The sequence below is a fragment of the Nannospalax galili genome, unplaced genomic scaffold (genome assembly GCF_000622305.1).
Source record: "Nannospalax galili isolate Female #2095 unplaced genomic scaffold, S.galili_v1.0 scaffold645, whole genome shotgun sequence".
Lineage (NCBI taxonomy): Eukaryota > Metazoa > Chordata > Mammalia > Rodentia > Spalacidae > Nannospalax > Nannospalax galili.
This window is the reverse complement of record NW_008353556.1, coordinates 273,107-293,655: the sequence shown is the minus strand read 5'-3', so window position 1 is coordinate 293,655 and position 20,549 is coordinate 273,107. Positions and strand designations below refer to the sequence as shown.

The window sequence follows — 20,549 nt, the reverse complement described above, 5'->3', positions numbered from 1 at the left end:
AAAGTAATATTGGATAATGGTGAAGCAGTCTTTTTATTTGAATAATATGAACTTGGTTTTGCTCATAACACTTAAGTCATTTCTTTTAGAGTCTACTTCGCCATGGGACCCTTCCTGGCTACAAATGGGTAAGTATGTGAAAGAACCCACAGATTTAAGTTAGCAACAAAAAGGACAAAGGGATCTGCAATAAGCATGTGGTTGGTTCATGTGAGCATTTCATCTACATTTCAATATTCCCTGTACTTCAAGCTACTAAAATAACTTACATGCTCTCTTTTGGATTTTTATGTGTATGAGTGTATTGCCTGCATGTGCACAAGTGCACCCGTGTCATGCAGTGTCTGGGGAGGTCAGAGGAGGGCATGGAATTCCTCTGGAATTGTTAAGGACAGTTGTCAGCCACCATGTGGGTGCTGGGAATAGAACCTGGGTCCTCTGCAAGAGCAGCCAGTGCTCTTAGCTGCTGAGCCATCTCTCCAGTCTATCTCATTCAGATTTTATTCTTTCAAATTTTACATAGTATTCCTTTGGAGTAATATTCAAACCCAAATTTGTTTAGCCTAGATTAATTTCTTCTAAAGTTTAAAAAAAATAAACAAATAAATAAATAAATAAGGCATTTTTAAAAGGCAAAATGTTGTTAGCTCCTAAATCTTAAGAAAGACTGTGTAGAAAGTTAGTAAATATCTAAAATGTGCCATAAACATGCAAAGGGAAGATATAATTTCATTCTTAATGCAATTATTCATTGAGTAATTTTTCAGTGTTATGTTTTCCTGTAAAATGCTCTCTAAGCATCTGAAATGACGCACTACAAGGCAACCTGTGTTTACTACACCTGCTTGGCTAGGAGGTCGTCAGCATAAGCACGGAGGCAGTGCCGTGGTTTATTCTCGCCCAGTTAATAACAGCTTTGTCTAAAGTTGCTCTGAACCCTGATATTAAATACAAAATACCCGAAATACTTTTCATTCAATTCTTTTAAAATCACGTTCGTTTCCCAGCAAAACACTTGCGCCTATGACCAATGGGGTCCCCGCAGGCTGGCTAGGCAGGAAATAAGCATGTTGCTAATCATTTAAGCACGAGTCAGACATTTAAATAACTAATTGAAATCTTAAAAGGGTTACCTCTAAAATGCCTGTCTTCTCAAGACACAGTCTCTCCCCACTACTTCCCTGAAAATCAGATGCAGTCGCTCAGTAACTGTACCCACGTCCTGTTGTGTGCCCAGCCCCTTCCTGAAGTTTCAGAGCCTGTGTCACTCTGTAAAAGCAAGAAGACACCTCAGACTCTAAGGCTCATTGTCCAGCACAGAATTCCTCAGGGGCTAGTTTACAGTAAGCCTGATGGCATGTCACAATTTCAGCGAGTCACAGGGACACAGTCCTTCCCCCCAACACTTCTCAACAGTGAAGTTTTCCTTTCTTTGACGCATTTATTTCTCATGTAATCTATTTTGTGTCTCACCAGAAACGTAATCCAAACTGTGTCCCACAGGAACAGATGACCATTAATTAAAAACAAGAATAACCAAGCTAGCTTTACTTTGATACTTTGTGCAAAATCACAGTTAGTAGCTGGAGTCAGTAAGAATGGGGTCAGATTTTCCCATGAGGCTAAGGTTAGAAAAATAAGGCTTAATGGGTAATTCACATACTATAAAAGTTAAATAATAATGATGAAGACACAGACACATGAGGGTATTGTCACAGATAGGGACTTAAGTTCCTCTAAAAAAGAATGAAGATGGTTGACCTCATTTCTCTTGATCCATTTTTCATATTTGAAATCATCAATGCACTGAGGATGACCTGCTGGGTTTCCTGAAAATCACTGCACACAGGCCTCAGAATGGCAGAGACCAGACAGGAGAGGCAGACATGGACCCGGCCTGTAGGAAACTGTGGGGTCAGGAGGAATTTACACCATGGTGAAGTGAACTCTGAAATGATTGAACTGGTGTAAACAAACATCAAATAAGTTCATACTACTCAGATAAAAAGATAACTAGAAAATTTGATAATTCTAACATTTATAATGTTGAATGCATATGGATGAAGTGAGTTAGATCTTAAAGAACTAACAAAGAGCTCATCGTCGCTTTTGAGTTCATTTAAAAGTTTTCAAGACTACAAAAGGTGTCACAGGCATATTGAAAGACGGGAATTAAATGATCATTGAGCCACTGGACAAAACAGTCATTTTAAAGAGTGAAAAGTTTTCATATCTAATTACTGAGGATATTTTCAGTAAAAATTTATATAATTAAAATATTTTAGATGATCACTCAATAATTCTGATAGGTATTAAAGTCATCTATCTTAAAAAGAATAAGATTTCTCTTTTAATAATTTATTTATCATTTTTATTTTATGTATATAAGTGCATTGCCTGCATGTATATAAGCACACCCGTGTCGTGCAATGCCTGTGGAGGTCAGAAGAAGGCGTTGGATCCCCTGGAACTAGAGTTACAGATGGTTGTTAGCCACCATGTGGGTTCTGGGAATTGAACCCAGGTCCTCTGTAAGAGCAGCCAGTGCTTTTAACTGCTGAGCTATCTCTCCACCCCAACAGTAAGATTTCTTTATGAATTCACAAACTGGGTGTAATTAAAGTGGGTGATTGAACTGACAGGACTTGGGATACATAAAAATAAACCTTAAAGGGAAAAACATGCAGAAATTTAATACAAAATCCTTCCAAGATTGTGTGTGTGGTTTTTTTCCCTCTTTCCATAGTAAAAGTGACTCTGGAATAACAGTTATAAATGTGATGAGACCTGAACAGCTCGAGAGAAGAAGAAATAGTTAATGAGCCCATAAGTAAAATACCACGTTTAAAAACTGTCTAGTCAGTTGCTGCAGAGTCCAGCCGAAGAGGTCAGAGTGTTTACTCTAGAGAAAAGGGATTCTTTCATGCCACCTAGAGGTGTGCTTTGATTATGACCAAGGTGATTTTCATCCTTTCTCTGAATGGCAGGCAAGACAGAGAAGATACAAAGCAATATCACGTAGGAAACAATCTGGGAAAAAAAGAAAACAGAAGAACAAACAAAATAAACATTGTATCCCTCCTGTCTTCTGTGAGATCCCACTAGGAAGGCAGGTGAACAGATAGAACATTGGAGCTGGGACGGGCGTGGTGGCGCACACCTTTAATCCCAGCACTTGGGAGGCAGAGGCAGGCGGATCTCTGTGAGTTCAAGGCCAGCCTGGTCTACATAGTGAGTTCCAGGACATCTGGGGCTACAGGGAGACCCTATCTCAAAAAGACAGAAAAAAAATAGAACATTGGAGCTGGAAACCCAAGTCACGGGGTGAAAAGATGGCTGGCAGCCTGGTCCTTTGATGATTGCAGTAGGCCCTGACTTTTATTTGTATTAAACTCTTTGGGTGTGATGTGGTTGATACTGCAAAGACAATCCTGAAGATTGAACACCCACGCCAGTGCTTGGCAAGTATGTCACACTTCATATGCTTAATGTTAGCTAAATCATCATCATCATCATCCTCATCAGAAAGTGTGCCAAAGTAAAGCTTCCATTGATTTATTTTGGAAAGAAATTCTGCAATGAAATATGAGTGTCTACACAACTGTCAATCATCAAGATGAAAACAGAAAGGCAGGAAATAGGACAGATAAGTACAACGGACAGCCACATACCAGGAGAGCTGCAGGGTATTCTTTAGGTTAAGCAAGTTACATCCAAGACGAGGTGTGAAATTTTAAAATATAGAACAAAGACTATATGGGATTTCAACATGGAAAAATAGATTGCACTTTGATACCAGCTAAAGATTAAAACACAGTAAGATTCTAAACTCATTCAGATGAGCAGCTATGACAGCAACCCAAACCTCGTTCCTCTCTCGTCTTTCTTCTCACCGTTCATCCCCTCTACAAACACAACCAACCACTGGAAGCAGTGGGTCCCCATGAGCATGCAGGCAGGTCCTATTAGTCTTCTGCAGTACTGACCTTTCTCCTGTCTATTCAGTTGCACAAGTTACAGATTCCAAACAAGGTAGACACAAGTACAGGTCATTCACACTTTCCTTTAACATTTAAAAACACCTCAATATAAAAACCTTCCTAAGGGGCTCGAGAGATGGCTCAGGGGTTAAGAGTACTGGCTGCTCTTACAGAGGACCTGGGTTCGATTCCCAGCACCCACATGGTGGTTAACAACCATTTGTAACTCCAATTCCAGGGGGATTTGACGCCCTCTTCTGACCTCTGAGGGGATTGCATGACACAAGTGCACTTACATGTAAGCAGTCAACACACTCAGACACATAAAATAAAATAATAAATAAAATATTTTTTTAAAAAAACAAAAACCTTCCCAAAATCTGGCAGGAGAAAATGTTGTTTTTGAAATTACACTCAATGATTGAATGGCCAAGGATGCCTTCTCGCCCATACTTTACTCCTGTATGATTTATTTTGACCAACCAGCAATATCTCTATAAAATGTAAATTCCCAACTAACGTTAGGAATATAAGATCTTTCTGTTAATGTTATTCGATTGGTTGGTGGCTTGATTTAGTTTGGCTCTGTAAGTGACCATGAACTAACCATGAACTTACTATGTGATCCAGTCTGGCCTAGAATTTGAAGTCCTCTGCCCCAGCCTCACAGATGCCTGGATCACATGACTCTAACATCATTCCCACTTATGAATGAAAAACCTTAATAAAGTGTCTATTCAGAAAATAAATCCACAATATAATCATAAAGTTTCCATCTTATAAGGGGACTAACTGCCTCTGTCAAGGGACCAAATCAAACAAAAACTGATCAAGTACAAATAGCATCCAATTCTTGTTACCTAAGTATGCAATAAACTCAGAAGGGCCTTGGAGATTCTGCATAGTGAAATTCTCAATAACAGACCAGGGGCCTATGAAGATATTTTCCTCCAAGTAACAGAGCTATTTACGTAGTCAATAAACCTGTGTTCTGTGCCCTCGTGCCCAGTCTGTGATACTAATCTCTCTGGGAATCTCTGGTCATTTCTCTTGGATGAAAGATGGCATACATACACAAATAATACTTTCTTAAGTCATAACCAAAAGAATAAGACCAAACATAGATACAATCTCAATATATTTCTGGCAGTAGAGATTCCTTCAAGTCGCTGTTCCCCAAATCCTATTTAAACCATTCTCCCAAACATGTAGCACAGACTTTTAGCTCTCTACCAAATTACGTTGAAACAAATGTGAGCAGAAAACTATCTAAAATCATTAACTGGAAACTGTAAGAGCTTACATCAAAAATTATATATAAGTTGATTCAGTAAGCCTGAATTTGTGGGAAGATTTGTGTATTCATAACTAACTTTAACACAGCTACGGACTATAGAATTCTGCAGTCTGTGATATATGTATATCACCACATACATGACATTTTCCGCTTTCATATAGGTTGGAAATTAGCAAAACCTCAGGTGACTTGACCTTGCAAACCCTTAATACAGCATCTTACCCAACTTGACAAGAGGTAGTTCTCCTTTCACTGAAGGTCTTTCCTGTAGTCTAACTACAGGGAGTGGGAAGTAGTTCATAAAATGTGAAGGAGACAGAGGATCTTGCTCAGGACAAAACCGAGAACACCAAAGCACCACTGGCACACCTGCAGAAGTTCTGAACAGAAATCCCTGCAAACGGATGTCCCTTGGTTTTCAAGCACCTGATGGCTTCAACTGGCTCCCACCACCTGCTTGGCAGACTTTCAGTCCTGAAGCAAAATCTGAGCATGCATGTTCGCTGAAGGTTAAATTAAGACAAGATTTTTACCATACCTTCAAGTTTAAGAGTTAACTAAGGTTTGTTACCAAGGTACTAGAAAACTCAAAGCACAAAAGTAGGGTGTTTAAGCAACAAAACAAAGAGATAAGCCTAAGTCTAGCGGCACACAGGCTGAATTCCAAACTACCTTTCCCAGTCAGAAACCTTTCAGGTAGCCCTAAGCAAAGGCTCCAAAGTAGACGGTCAAGGCAAAAGGTCTTCCTGCCTCCGGCTCTCACCTTCTCTTAGACAGTCAAAACCCTGACAGCCATGTTGGGAAGGACCACCACTGTTTCCAGAGTTAGGGCAGAGCATTCCTTGAGCAGCAACGCATTGATCAGTGCCAAAGACCAGGAGGGCACATCAGATGAGAGCTTCAGTAAGCAGGCACAGACCTAAAAGATTGAGGCGATGCAGCAGGGAGCCAAGGTTTGTCCTGAGCCCAGCCTCTGAGCGTCTCCGCCTCTGAGAGTCTCCAGGGACAGGTGTCAAAATTCTTCCCGCGCAAGGTGGCCACAGACCCAACCAGACCTAACCGGTCAGAGCCCTTATTTAACACCAGGAGGCCAAATGGGCGGTCTGCATAAAGATCTGTTCACCTTTCTTCAAGCTTTGGAGAGGGGTGGGTGGAGGGTGGGAAGACCGCGGAGATGGAAAGGTACGGACTGCCCCCACCACATCTCCTCCACCTTCAGCAGCGCCAGAATGTGAAAAGCATGTGTTAACTCTGGAGTTTGCCCCTCTCCGAGTCCCACTCTAGAAACTCAGGACGTGTGGACCAAGTCAACTTTATGCAGAGCGGACGCGGTTTAATTTTGGTGGGATAATTAACAGTTCAAAGAAAAGTTGGCGCTTTTGCTCCCTAAACAGTTTCAAACTCCAGTCAACTCCGGCTGAACTAAAAGGAGAACACGGAGAAATACAAACGTCTCTGGAGGCTGAAGGCTGTTCTCGCGTGTGAAAGAAAACAAACAAACAAACAACCCCTAAAAACAGAAAGCTCAACTCTACCACAGTCCCCAAGATAACAGAATCAGCACCAAACCGCAGGCATCACCACCCCTCCCCCTCCGGCTCCCACTGACTCGACCTCTGGAAAGCGCCCTGAGCCGCCGACCCCCCCACGTCCCTCTCGCCCCCTCCCCCAATCACGGAGCACGCATTACGTTGCAGACACGCTTTTACACCGTGCCTGTGTGCACGGATACCGATGCGCCGAGGAGGCATCCTCACTTCCGCCCCTGGTTGGCTGCCGGTACCAGCCGGCTTCTGGCGCCCGGGTCCTCTGGGATGCTGAGGGATGCAGGGATGGAGCCCGTCTCCAGGGACTCCGCGCCCCCCCCCCCCCCCCCGCCGGCGCCCTGCGAGCGCGCTCACCCTGGGTGCGGGGCTCGTCCCGGGGCTCCGGCTCGGGATGCGGGGCGCGGGGCGCGGGGTGCGGGGTGCAGGGCTCGTCCCGGGGCTCCCTCCGGCTCTGGGCGCGGGGCTGCGGCGGCTCGGCGGCCCCCGCTCCGGCCCGCACCCCTGCGGCGGCCGCTCCGCGTGCTCCTGCGGTGGCTCCTCTCGGTGCCGGGGGGAAGACTATTTTAATCCCCCCTCGCCATCGGCCCGCGTAGACCGAGCGGAAGTGAAATGCTTACTTTTTCTGCCGGACAGCAAACGCGGTAGACACCGATTTACCCTTCAAACGGGAGAGATTGTGTTACAAGCCCTTGGCAGCAATTCCGGCTGGGGCCGAGCTCCAGCCCCTGCCCCCCCAAACACTAACCCGACGGAGAGAGGGTGGGGGGCGGGGAGGGGATCAGATTTAACGCCAGGGCTTTGCACAGTCAGAGGCTTTAGCACAGTGTGAAAACTGCGGGGTGGACACGTTTTCTCCCCGGCCTGTGACTTTGCACACTCACAGGCCAGCGCTTTCCAGCAACTTGGGCGACTGTCCACTCCAAACTGCAGACCCGAACGAACGGGGTTCTTACAATTCTGTTTAAATAGCGGATTTTAGAAAAGGCTGCGCCCAGGCCTGTTTCCACTTAGGGAAGGAACTAGAATTCGGCTCTGCCCTCTCACAGCTTTCGTTCGGTGTTGTGTTGAACGTGGGAGACAATCTAACCCAACCGTTGTGAATGAGGTCCTGGATTCTGAGACGAAGGGCCTCGCGTGCAGTGGATCCTGGACTGTCCTCCACCTGGAAGGACCTTGGCCTCGGACCGGGTGTCCGGTTACCACTTCCCCTGGCGCCTGCTGCTGGGAAGCCCTGGTGTTCCTCCCAGCCCGGGCTCCTGCACGTCCTCCTCCCGGTACTGGATCCCCAGATGCCATGTTAAAAATTGAGAGTGGGTCCGCTCATATCCTGCACCACAGAAAAACAAAACTGTAAATCCACAATAGTAACACAATTTCAGCTGCCAGCGAGAAATGCACTGCGCGTTTACTGCCTCACATGGAGCTGGTTACTGAATAAGGCATCCAGAAATGCCCTGGGCATCTGAGTGCAGCGGCAGAGCACAGAAAAGGGAAAACGGTAACCGAAGTCCTTGGGACACTGAAGTCCAGGCTTTGCAGTTCTGTTTGCTGTTGCAGCCGTTGGCGATCTTTCCCTTTAGCGTCCTGAAAGAATAAAAAATCATTAAGGACAAACAGCGTTTAGAAAATATTTTATTTATTAGTTTGATTTTATGTGTATGAGTGTATTGCCTGCATGTATGTGAGCGCGTCTGCGTCCTGCAATGCTGCAGAGGTCAGAAGAGGGCTTCAGATCCCCTGGAACTGGAGAGATGGATGGTTGTTAGCCACCATGTGGATGCTGGGAACTAAACTCCGGTCCGTTGCAAGAGCGGCCGGTGCTCTTAACCGCTGTCACCTCTCCAGCCCCACAAATAGCATTTTTAAAGGCCCTAGATATACTTAAACGAAATCAAACATAAAAACATGCAGAACTTGATGACTTTGAATAATCTGAGCCCTAAGAAGGAATTCTGAACTTCTGAACCTGTGCACTTTACATACAAAGTGTACATCTTTGGTAACTTTTCATGATCCAAACACCATCTTCCAATAACTGTTAATGCACTGCATGGTGGGTCTTCAGGGAATATACAAGAGTTAAAACATCTTTGCATTTTGGACTTTCAAAGTCTTACATTCTATTGCCCCTCAGAAAAAATGTTCTTGTGTCATTGTTCAATACCTTAGTTATAAATTAGCAAATTCTGAGATGCTGTTTTTGAAGATCCAGGGGTAATTCTAAGACTGCTTTGGGGAAATAAGGTCCACGGGCACTGGAAAGCCTAATCGTTCACACTGCTTTCCTCCCCGTGGTCTGTCTCCAGATATTTTCAGTTTTCAATCGTTCATCCTTTCAGATTTTCTGTCCTTCCATGAAGAGCCAACAGGAAAACACCGGGACGAATGTTCTTTTCATTTAGGTGGTTTTCAGTGACCGCCGAATGTAGACTGCACTCCTGCTTCTCCTCCATGGGTCTTCCTGGCATTTGCTCGTCTTTCCTACCTGGTGAGATTTGGCTTTTGGTTCCGGGATCTTTTTGCCGTCTTTGTTCGGGTTTAAGCTGGTGATAACCACCTTGCTGGGGTGAATGTCCACGCGGACAGTCGCGTCGTTAGCCTTTTCCGGCTGCACCCCTCAGTGTATATGGCTATTTCTTCCTGTAAACCCGGACCATTTTGCAAAGCGGCTCACCATGGTGGTGCCCTTGTACAACCTGAACTCCATCCTTTTGGCTGGGCAGAGACCGAACACTGTACTTCCGTCTCAGCTCTTTGGAAGGAGGGGAGGACATAACCTTCCCCCAAATGTGAGAAGGTGCACTGAAACGCCTTTTGCAGCTCTTGCTTCAGTCAGAAGTCACAAAGGGATTGAACATGAACTTCATTTTGGCGGCTGCTGTTTCAGTGATGGCTGTAAAAGGGAAGAGCCCGGGAAACCTTGCATTTTCTTCCTCTGGTGTCTAAGAGCTGTGTTGAAAACGTCTTTTAGTGATGAAAGTACAATAGTACAAGGTTTCTGAAGAGGAATTGTGGTGGATTTTAACTGTCAACTTGCCATAGCCTAGGATCCCCTGGGAAGAGAGCCTCAACTGAGGGAGATTCTAGATCATGTTGCCTGTGGGCATGTCTGTCAGGGATTTTCTTGACTGTTAGTTGATGTAGGGAGACCCAGCCCATGGTGGGCAGCACCATTCCCTAGGCAGAGGTCCTGATAGGTGTAGGAGAGGAACAAAGAGAGGAGAGAGAGGAGAAAGAGGAGAGAGAGAAGACAGAGGAAGAGAGAGGAGGGGGGGAACACATTTCCTTTCTCACTGCTTTCTCCTATGAAGTGACCAGATACCTGAGTTACTGCACTGCCTCCCCTCAATGATGTCACCTGGAATTGTAAGTCATACAACCCTTTTCTCCCCTAAGCTGCTTTTGGCCCAGCTGTTCTATCACAGCAACAGAAATTAAAGAGCAGGCATCAAACTAACGTTTAATGGTGTCTTCTTAGCACACGTAACAATTCCCATTTGATTTTCGTGTTTCTTAAAATCAGCATTTCTCTTTGCATATTCCAGTCGCTCCCTGAGCCATTTTTCCAAAGATGATCTTCTGTCTAAATATCTTCCTGGTTTGACCTGGTAACAACTCAAATTCTTCCCAATGGGAAGCCAGAGTCCAGTGATGTGATTTCACCTACCTGACAGAAAGGTCAGTAAGCAAGTATCACAGGCAGACCATGAAAAATACCTAAGCATGGTTTTGAAACTTGACCTAGTTGAAAAACTTAAACAACATCTACTTGTATTTCTTTTGTCTTTAAGTTATCACAGTTAAAAGACTTGAATACTGAAGGTGTCGGGGTTAGTGGGCATTTTCTAGGATTCTGAATTTTTAACGCGATGCCTAACATAAACTAGACAATGAAAGAGAGGAGAAATAAATAATGCCTAGCTAATTTAAAAAAACCAGAAGGAACCATATTAGCCAACAACCTACTGTCAAATTATACATACATTATTTTACATGAGTCCATGTGTATAAAGGCTACACAACAAGAAACAGCGCCAGGCAGGAGAAACTTTGAGTTGTTGGCCAGGGTGGTCCAAGAGACTCCCCAAATTACTCAGGCTATTGCCACAGCCCTTGATGACCTTCCAGAACTTGAAGGTAAGACCCTACTGGCAAAGACAGAACATAGGTCGGACACAGGATTTGGAGCAATAGAGCTGCCACTGACCTGCAGCCACTTCCCCTGAAGGCGGCTCTCATAGCTTTGGAGAGCGCCTTGAAAGTGCCAAGGGAAAACACCAACAGATGATCCACCACCAGCCTCAAGATCAAATAACCACATCAATGGCTGGCACAACTGTCCATTTTCTTAAAAGAGTGGGAGGGTTTAGAATAAGCAATACGATTCTTGATTTCCTCTTCTGTGTGCTGTCTCCTCTTGTCTCTTCCCTCCCTCCAGTAGAGAGAGTATCTATGGAGTTAGTATAAAAAGGAGATGGAGAAGACAAAGTGACACTCTGCATTGTGTTCCACGATGGAGGAGAACACCAGGATAGTGTAAGTGAAATACATTTCAAAAGGCAATCAAGAATCCTTACATCACTGAGGGCTAGAGAGATGGCTCAGTGGTTAAGAGTGCTGGCTACCCTCAGAGGGTTCAGTTGCCAGCAACCACATCCAGAGGCTTGCAACTGCCTGTAATTCCAGTTTCAGGGGATCCAATGACTTCTTCTGGCCTCCATGGTACCTGCACACACATGTTCATACACACTCAGACATATACATAAAATTAAAAATCTAAAAACAAGGGAAAGAGAAAGAAATCTTCGTATTTCTAAATAACTAAAGGCAAGCTTAAAGATGGTAAATAGACTCAGGGAAGTGAGCACATGGGCGTGAGAGGACGCGAAGACTGTGACAGCACAGAAAAGTGCACTGGCAGTGAGCAAGTGCGGGGGTCTGGGCAAACATTTGCTTACGCTTTATTAACGTACTTGAGTAAGATAAAATGTTTATCTTTCCCTGACTAGTAGCCCTTGGTAGAGACTCTCAACTACGTTTTTTATATGAATGCGTGCACGCACGCGCGTGCGCGCACACACACACACACACACACACACAGATACACAGAGTTTAAATGCTGTAAGACAAGGGACTGAATTTACAAATAGTAATTATAAACAGTGTCAGGAGTAAAAACCTTTTAAACCTTCAAACAATAAATACTACCACATTTCATAGCCATTTATATATATTAAAAAAAAAACAAAGAATAAATTGAGAGAAATTTCATGTGGAAAGTTTTAACTTTTAAAGTTTTAAACTTTACACTCAATGGGAAACTGAAGCGTCACAGGTACATTATAGCCAGAGCATAGACATTCATTTCCTGCTGTGCAAGACTCCCACTGCAAAGTATCTGAGATATCTGAGCATGTTAAGAAATTAAACATTTTCCTTCATTATATATTTTTGTAGTTTGTTTCAAAATATTTTTTGAAAAATCTACAATCTTATTTGCCAAAAGTTCAGATATAATAAAAACGATCAACACTAAATATTTTTACCTGTACAACCTGGTCTGCAGTTTCCACTACTGAACCCCCGGATCCCCCGCAGACAGACTCCATGAGGCAAGTGGTGGGTGTTAAGTAATCACCAAATGAAGACATGTTAAAGAAGCCAGCAACTTTGGAGGCTGACCACACAGTTGCATTTTTGGGCATTGCCTCTAATTTTTTAGATCGAAATGCAGAACAGAAAACTCAAAAATTACATTACATAAGATGGTTTCTTTCCAAACCTGGAACCATTTCATCTGGTAAAATATAACTGGAGTTCACTAAAACAGATGCTGACCTGTGTGCCCGGCTTATAAATGAGGTCAGCCTATGTCACTTGTCACTTCATTAAAAGAAGCAAAGTTGATTTGGACCCAGGATTTAATCACTGTCCATGAAATATGTGCGCAGTGAGCAGAGTGGAAATATTGCAACCGTGGTGGCTTTCAATCTCCTAAATTGTGACCCAGGATCAGAAGAAACATGGTACGGAACAGACATGGAGAAATACACCCAGACACCGAGTCACCAGTCTTTGCCTTGGGAAATTATTACACTCTGGTGTCTTTCTCCTCAGTGTTTTCCTCCTCTCCTTATGCCATGTAATGGAAAGCACGCTGTTGTAGATGGTTCAGAACTCAAAATAATCCCACTGTAAGGAAACTGAACTTGAGAGGAAATAAAATTGTGGAAAGGTGCCAATGAACAGGTAACTCCACCATAAATTCTAAAAGCATATTGAGTATATGTCAATCATGGGTAGACTTGGCATGATGTGATGTCACAAAATCTCAAACATGTCACAGTTTCACTCCCGATTTCTGCTCATGTTGATAAAATGCTATTTCATGGTTTGACTTCTCTCTGTGGAGATTTGTTCTTCCTGGAACAGCTTAGTCCTCATCTTCTCTGGGAGATGCACTTGTGTCCCTGTGCCCTGAGCACTCCGTGTTTTCACTGATGTCACAGGATCAAGATTTACTCCTCTATTTGCAGCACCCAAGCCATGAGCTTAGAGAGCAATTTGAGGCTTCCTGTGCTTGCGTGCTAAGTCTTTACCACAGAATCAAATCTGCGCTTGGTGAATAACTAGCTGAGTGAGCCACAGAAACACTGGATTTCTGAACTAAGGAAGGTACACCGTATGTGACAGACACAAGCGGGAAGGACTGAGGTCATCCGAGTCCCTCTGTGGAAACGGCACCAGTTGTGAACTTTGTGTCTTTGTCAAGAGAATAACTGACATTATAAGCAAGATTTTTGCTGTCATGTTTCTTGAGACTCAGCAAGACACTGAACCAGTTGGGGTGAGGTGGGGCACTGATAATGACAAACAGGACTACTTTATCAAAACACGAGAAAGCTTCTTGAGATCTCCACTACCAGAACTCTAACAGTTCACAAATATGGAGTTGTTGCCAACTGCTGACCAACACAGCACATTTGGAGTAGGGACTTTTAAAATGACCTTGTTTGGTGTTTGTTGCACCAGTAGTAGACCTGGTGAGCTGTGGCACAGAATTACACTCCAAGAGCAAAGTGAGAGAATTAGGCAAGAACGTGGTCAGGGTCACTGGTTCCTTTCTTTGCTGAAGGCACATCTGCTCACCTGCTGTGGCAACAATGTCCAAGTCCCTCTGGAGCCATTTGTAAAGAAACTATGTCCACCGCAGTCCCACCAACACTGTCAGGGAGCAGAAGTAGCACCTGGTACTAGTAATAATTGCCACCAAGTCTGACATCATAAATAGGGGTCCAGATTTGGAAGAGACAAAGCCAGGGTCAAACTCTAGCTTCTTTGTTTGTTAAATGTATGCACAAGGGACTGGAGAGATGGCTCAGTGGTTAGGGGCACTTGCTGCTCTTCCAGAGGGCCCAAGTCCAGTTCCCAGCACCCACATGGCAGCTCACAACCACCTGTAACTCCACCTCCAGGAAATCTAACAGTTCTTCTTGCCTCCAAGGGCAAATGCACTACTTGTACATACCACCCTGTACTATTACTTTCTATTGCTGTGATAAAACACAATGACCAAGGCCATTTATAGAAGGAAGAATTTACTTGGCCTCCAGTTCCAGAGGAAGAATTCATAATCATGGTGGTGATGGGTGGGTGGGGGTAAGAGGCAGGAGGCAGCCAGAGCAGAAAGCTGAGTGCTCACATCTTCAAAAAACTGGACATCTGGCAAGGCTTAAAAAAGTCTCAAAGCCTGTTCTCGGTGAGATGCTTCCTCCAGGATGGCCACATCTCCTAGAGGTTCCATGACTTTCATTTGAAGCGTCATATTCCACTCTCTGGTCCCCATAAACTCATGGCAATACCATAATGCAAAATGCTTTTAGCCCAACCTTAAAGTCCCCATACTCTTTCACAGGCTTAATACTATTCAAAAAGTCCAGAGTCCAAAGTCTCTTTGAGACTCAAAGTATCTCTTAACTGTAAGCCCCTGTCAAATCAAAAGAAATTGCATTCTTCTAGCATACAGTGGAACCGACTATACATTCTCTTTCCAAAAGGGGGGAATGGAGATATTGTGAGGAAATACCAGACCAAAGCCAGACTGAAAATCATCAGGGCAAACAGCAAATCCAGGAGTTCTGTCTGATGATTGGGGCATCAGTTCCAAAGGGCTTAGAAGGCTCAGCCCCTCTAGCCTTGCTATGTGCAATGTACATCTCACACTTGCGCTGGTGCCACCCCTGTATAGCGCTCTCCTGCAGATGCCTCACAGATCTGGCATCTCTAGTACCCTGCGGTCTTCACCTCCACAGCTTTATGAAATGGCTTCTCAGGGCCTCTTGGCCTGTTAGGGCCTTCTTCATGCAGAAAAACCCCTGCTGCGTGCTCCCTGGACTCCGCAGAAGAGCTGATCACTCCTCCCTCTCGCATCTTTCATGCCTCTAAAGGCAGTACCACGTGAGCAACACTGCCAAGTTCAGCTGCAGGCCGGTGATGGACCTCTGCCTGCTTCAGCCAAATTACCAGCAGCTTTCATGGGTTATGCTTTTCTAGGAGAAAACTCCTTAGGATTTTCCTTTCACAAGCAAGCTTAGCTGGATGGGGTCTTGCTGTGAAGATATTCTTTCCATTGTCGGAGTGCAAATTTGGAGGCCTCTCTTTAATGACTTTAATCTCTCTCCTTCAGCACAAGCCTGGGATCCAGCAGTCTTCAGCCTTGTATGTTCCCTCTCTCCAAACTGTACATTCTGTGTTTCCTTCTTCTCCACCTGCTTTTTCATTGTAGATCTGCATAATGTTCATTAATAACCTGCCACCAATTCTACATCAGGATGTCTTGAAATTTCCTCCACCAAAGAAATTAGCCCATTACTTCTCAAATTAGCCTCCGGCAAGCTCTTATGCTGTGGGCAGAAGGCAGCCAACGCTTTGGCAGAACGCCCTAGCTGCTGTCCTTGTTTCCCCTGGAACGACTCTGCTCTCAGCCCTGCTTCTTCCAAGCTCCTATGAGAAGGGTAGGGCCTATTAAGCTCTGCTTACAGCATCTAATCACTTTTCTAGTTCAAACTTCCAAAGTCTTGCACATTCCTCCAAGAACCCACATGGTTAGGTTCTCCACAGCAACACCCCACTCTCTGGTACCAACTGTATTTGTTACTTTTCTGTTTCTGTGATAAAGCTCTATGACCAAGGCAAGTTATAGCAGAAAGTTTCTACTTGGCTTATGTTTCCAGAGGGGGAAGAGTCCACTATGCAGGGAAGCATGGTGGCAGAGGTGGTTGGAGCAGAAAACTGAGCAATCACATCTTTAAGCAGTCACAGAAGCAGAGAGCCAGACTGGAAGTGGCCATGGCTACATGCCCCCAATGTCTGCCCCCAGCAGGCTTCCTTCAGCAAGGGTACACCTACCCAAACAGCTCCATGAATGGGGGACCAAGTGTCCAAACACTTGGAGCCTCTGGGAGACCTCATTCAAACTACCACACCCTCATATACATGATAAAGAAATGAAGAAATAAAGGACTGTGGATAAAACATTCATTTCCCAAATCTAGAAAGTGGAAGTAACACATGCTACTTTGTGATAGGCAGTCTTCAGGGTTATATAAAGTAAAGCATGCAGAATACTTACTGCACTGTAGGGAAAGTAGCTTAAAATGAATGGCAGATATTTTATTGAGCACCTCATTCATCTTACGGAGTCCCATCACCACAAATCCCTGAAGTAGTAACATTTCCATCCTTCAAAACAGAGCTCAGAAGGCCTTACCCATCCTTCCTGTCTCTGTCTCCTGTTTTGCATCTTCTTGGACACAGTTTCTTCCTCACTCATCCTCCCAGCTCTGCTGTGCCAGGTGTTTGTTATAAAGTTGAAGTTGCAACCCTTGCTGACGAGAAGGTCACCTTCTAGGAAAACGATCTTAAGGAGGTATGAGATATCCCACACGGACTAAAGGGCTTAAGCTGTGCATGGTGTTGTGGCACACACCTGTAGTCCTAATATTCAAGATGCAGAGGCAATCGAATCAGGGTTTGTGGTGAACCTGGGGCTACATGAAACACAGCCTCAAGACCAGAAAGCAAAGCAAAAACAGCACAGCCGGGGTTTAAACTCACGGCTGTCCGACAGATTAGAAAGTCGTCTTTTCGAACAGAAATGTAAAGCAATTTGATGCAAATTGTTTGAAGGAACAGATTGCTTTCCTTCCTTCATTTCCTCCGATTTTCATCCCTCCTCCCTCTCTCCCGCCCTCCTTCCCAACTTTCCTCCCCTCCTCCCTCTCTTCCTCCCTCTTCTTTCCCTCCCTTCCCTCATTCTTCCTATTTAAAACAAGAGGGGGACACTATTTTTCCCTGAAATAATGAATTTATATCAAATTGTTTAACTATAATAGAATTCTGTGAAGGAAAATAAGTAAATATATTTGTAAAGAAGACTGCTTCTCAGGGATTCTAAGTCTATCAGTTTGAACTTCACCTAGTACACTGAAGAAGTCAAATACCCACGACTTTATTGACACAATGGTAGTTCATCTGACTCCAGAAGTCTGTCAAATGCCTTGAAGAAATGTGGGTAGGTGTTCATGAAAATCACACGGCAGAAGGTATTTAGAGGAAACTTCTGACCAGGAATAGTTTAGAGACAGTCTCAAAGCCTCCACAAGATCAACTGCTTTTCTTTTGGCTTTGGTCACAGGACAGGGAGCTGGGCATCTGAGAGGCCTCCTTTTAATTACCTCCAACCTGAGAATACTGACATGTCAGAACTCAGAAATACCCTAAGGGTTTCCTTCCTTCTTTGTCTGCTAGTTTTTAATAATAAGTTAACCACAAATTGAATGATTAACTCTCAGAAGAAATAAACTCCAAAACATGAGTTAGACTAGGAACATGTGTACTGACTTTTACAATATGTATGTGTTCTGGACAAATGACTTTTACCTAACCTTGCAACCAAAAAGTTAATTTTCTTAGCTTGTATATAACGTAAAGAAGCTCACTAAGCTGTAAATGAAATTATAAGAATGGGAATAGTTAATGGCTACAATTTTATATAATTAGTTGAGGGCCTGAGAAATGGTTAAGAAGACTGGTTGCTCTTTAAGAGGACCTGGGCTCAGGTCCCAGCACTCACATTGCATGAATCACAACAGTCCGTAACTCCAGCTCCAGGGGTACTGGTGCCCTCTTCTGGCCTCCACAGGCACCTGTATCCATATGATGCACATACAGACAAGCAGGCACGCACACATGTGTAAACAAAGAGATTAGTTAAAACTCAAACTCATCATGTATTCACTGATCCAACTTTATTTACTTATTTGTTTGGTTTGAAACACTACTCTGATACATGAAAAGTTCAAGTCTGAACCCCAGTGTTTTATTCAAAATAGGTCACCATACAATCCCTTCCATCTCTTGACTTTCCTTCTTGTCTTGAGTTGGTGAATATTTATCCTTGTTCTAACATCCTGGCCCCAAAGAGGAAGTTAAGTTCTGGTACCATGAAGAATGAGGTGTTTAGATCAGTGCCTGTGATCCTTGTTCCCTGTTCCTGTGATGGATGACCTTCTGTCAGATCCATTGGGGTGCGATGTGTTCACATAAATCAGTCACCATTACTCCGGGTGTCTCAGTGAGACTATTTTTGAATGAGAATTGAGTTGCTACATGGAGTGGAGGGGTTTGTCCTCTCTTTTGGATGCCTCATTCCACTGGTTGAAGGTTCAAGAAAACAAAAATTCTATCCTTGTCCCAAGTAAGAGAGAACACAACTGAGCTGATGGTCTTTGTGCTAAGACACTGGCATCTTGCTGCCTTTAAACTCCAACTGAAACAGTGGCTCTCCAGCTTTCTATCATACCCTGAAGATCTTGAACTTGGTTTTCATAACTGCATGTGTTGGTGTCTCAGAATAAATCAGATGTGTGCATGCACACACAAAGACATACACATTCACACAGACATACACACAATATGCCTCCTTAAATAAATCAGATATATGCACACACTACCATCCTCATCAAAATCAAGTATCCCTACATACATACACACAGATACATATACACACTGTGATTCTGTGTAATAAATTAGATCCATGCATATACACACATACATACACTACAGTTCTTTATAATAAATCATATAGATGATTTATACATATACATGATTCCTTATAATAAATCAGATATATGTATACAAATACATAATATGATTCCTTATAATCAATCAGATATATATATATATAGACACACATGGACTCACATTATGATTCCTTAGCATTAATTAGGTATATTATGCATACGGTTATACACAGACAAGTAAACAAACAGTATGATTCCATATAAATCAAATATATGCATATATACACAAACACACACATACACACAGGCATACACAGACACACAGACTCATAGTATGATTTTCTATCATAAATCAGATCTCTTAGGCTTTCTCTCTATTTCTACTGTTAGTTCTGTTTCCCTAGAGAACTATGATTAGTATAATTCATGTCACTGTTATGAAAAGACATGCTAAATATCCTTTATCCCAGACCACTTTGATAAGAGTTTCTGATGATCCAAGTCTTTAAGAGATTGTGTCAGTTCTTCAAAGGTGGCTTTGGAGAGGCAGGAGGTAAAAGCAAGGGTAAAACCTTAGGACACTGGTGTTGCAAATTGCTACATTTGTGTCACTGTTAAACTTTAGGTCAGCATGTTCAACTTCAAAAATCACTTCTAGTTCTTCTGAATTCATTCCTAGTATGGTTTCAAGAACTGGAGAAATGGCTCAGCAGTTAAAAGCACTAGCTGCTCTTGCAGAGGACCCTGGTTCTATATCTAGCACCCATATGACAGTTCACAATTATTGCAACTCCAGTTCCAGGGGGATCTGATGCCCTCTTCAGGACTCCATGGGCACTGCATGACACAGGTACACATATATATGCAGGAAAAACACTTGTACATATAAATTTTTTAAAGTTTATAATGCTGCTTACAAGCTATGGGTGCATTTTTTTTTTGTCTTTTTGATGCAGGGTCTCCCTGTAGCCCCAGCTGTCCTGGAACTCATTATGTAGACCAGGCTGGCCTTGAACTCACAGAGATCTGCCTGCCTCTGCCTCCCAAGTGCTGGAACTACAGGTGTGCACCACCACACCTGGGTACATGATATTTTATAAAATTTTAGATATATAGGTAGGCAGACTTTTAGCATATATTTCATGTCCTTCACCTACACCCCTGGAAAACATCACTCATCAACAGTCACATTTTCTCCACTTTAAATTCAGACTCCTGCTACCTCCCTTTCAGGATGACAGACATTCCTTCCTGGACTCGTTAATTGGTAGCTCAGAGGAACTTGTACACTGTCCTTGGTCTACTCTCTGCTGTACCTGTCAGGTCTGAAAACCAAAGTATCAGACCATGACACCTTCAATAACTTTATTTTGAAATGTAGTCAAAGTCTTAACTACAGTTACATTTTTTAAATATTTGAGAGTAAACACTTTAAAAACTCAAATGGTAAAAAATAATCCTCTTTCCCTTAGCCTTTGGAGTTAGCTTTGATCATCAAACCTCTCCTTGGTCTTTGGTGGGACATTCCCGTGGCATTTGAGCTGCGTTAAGCTATGCCTAAGAAAGAACAGTCTGGATCCTGGTGAAAAGTCAAATTTACTTCTGGGAGGCCCGTGCTGCACACACTCTTGGCTCCCAGGCC

General features: G+C 43.5%; 1 protein-coding gene across 3 annotated transcripts in view; it reads right to left on the bottom strand.

The window, feature by feature from the left end:
• The window catches only part of Gas2 (growth arrest specific 2), a 145,119-nt gene extending 137,528 nt beyond the window's left edge, over positions 1–7,591 (bottom strand). Inside the window, exon 1 of one of the 3 annotated variants that reach the window (XM_008850704.3) lies at positions 7,442–7,591. The gene's annotated coding sequence lies outside the window, so the exon portion shown is untranslated. Of the gene's footprint in view, positions 1–7,009; positions 7,031–7,441 lie in introns of those variants that run through there. The other 2 variants (XM_029554839.1, XM_029554841.1) reach the window with 2 other exon arrangements.
• Positions 7,592–20,549: the final 12,958 nt, after the last annotated feature.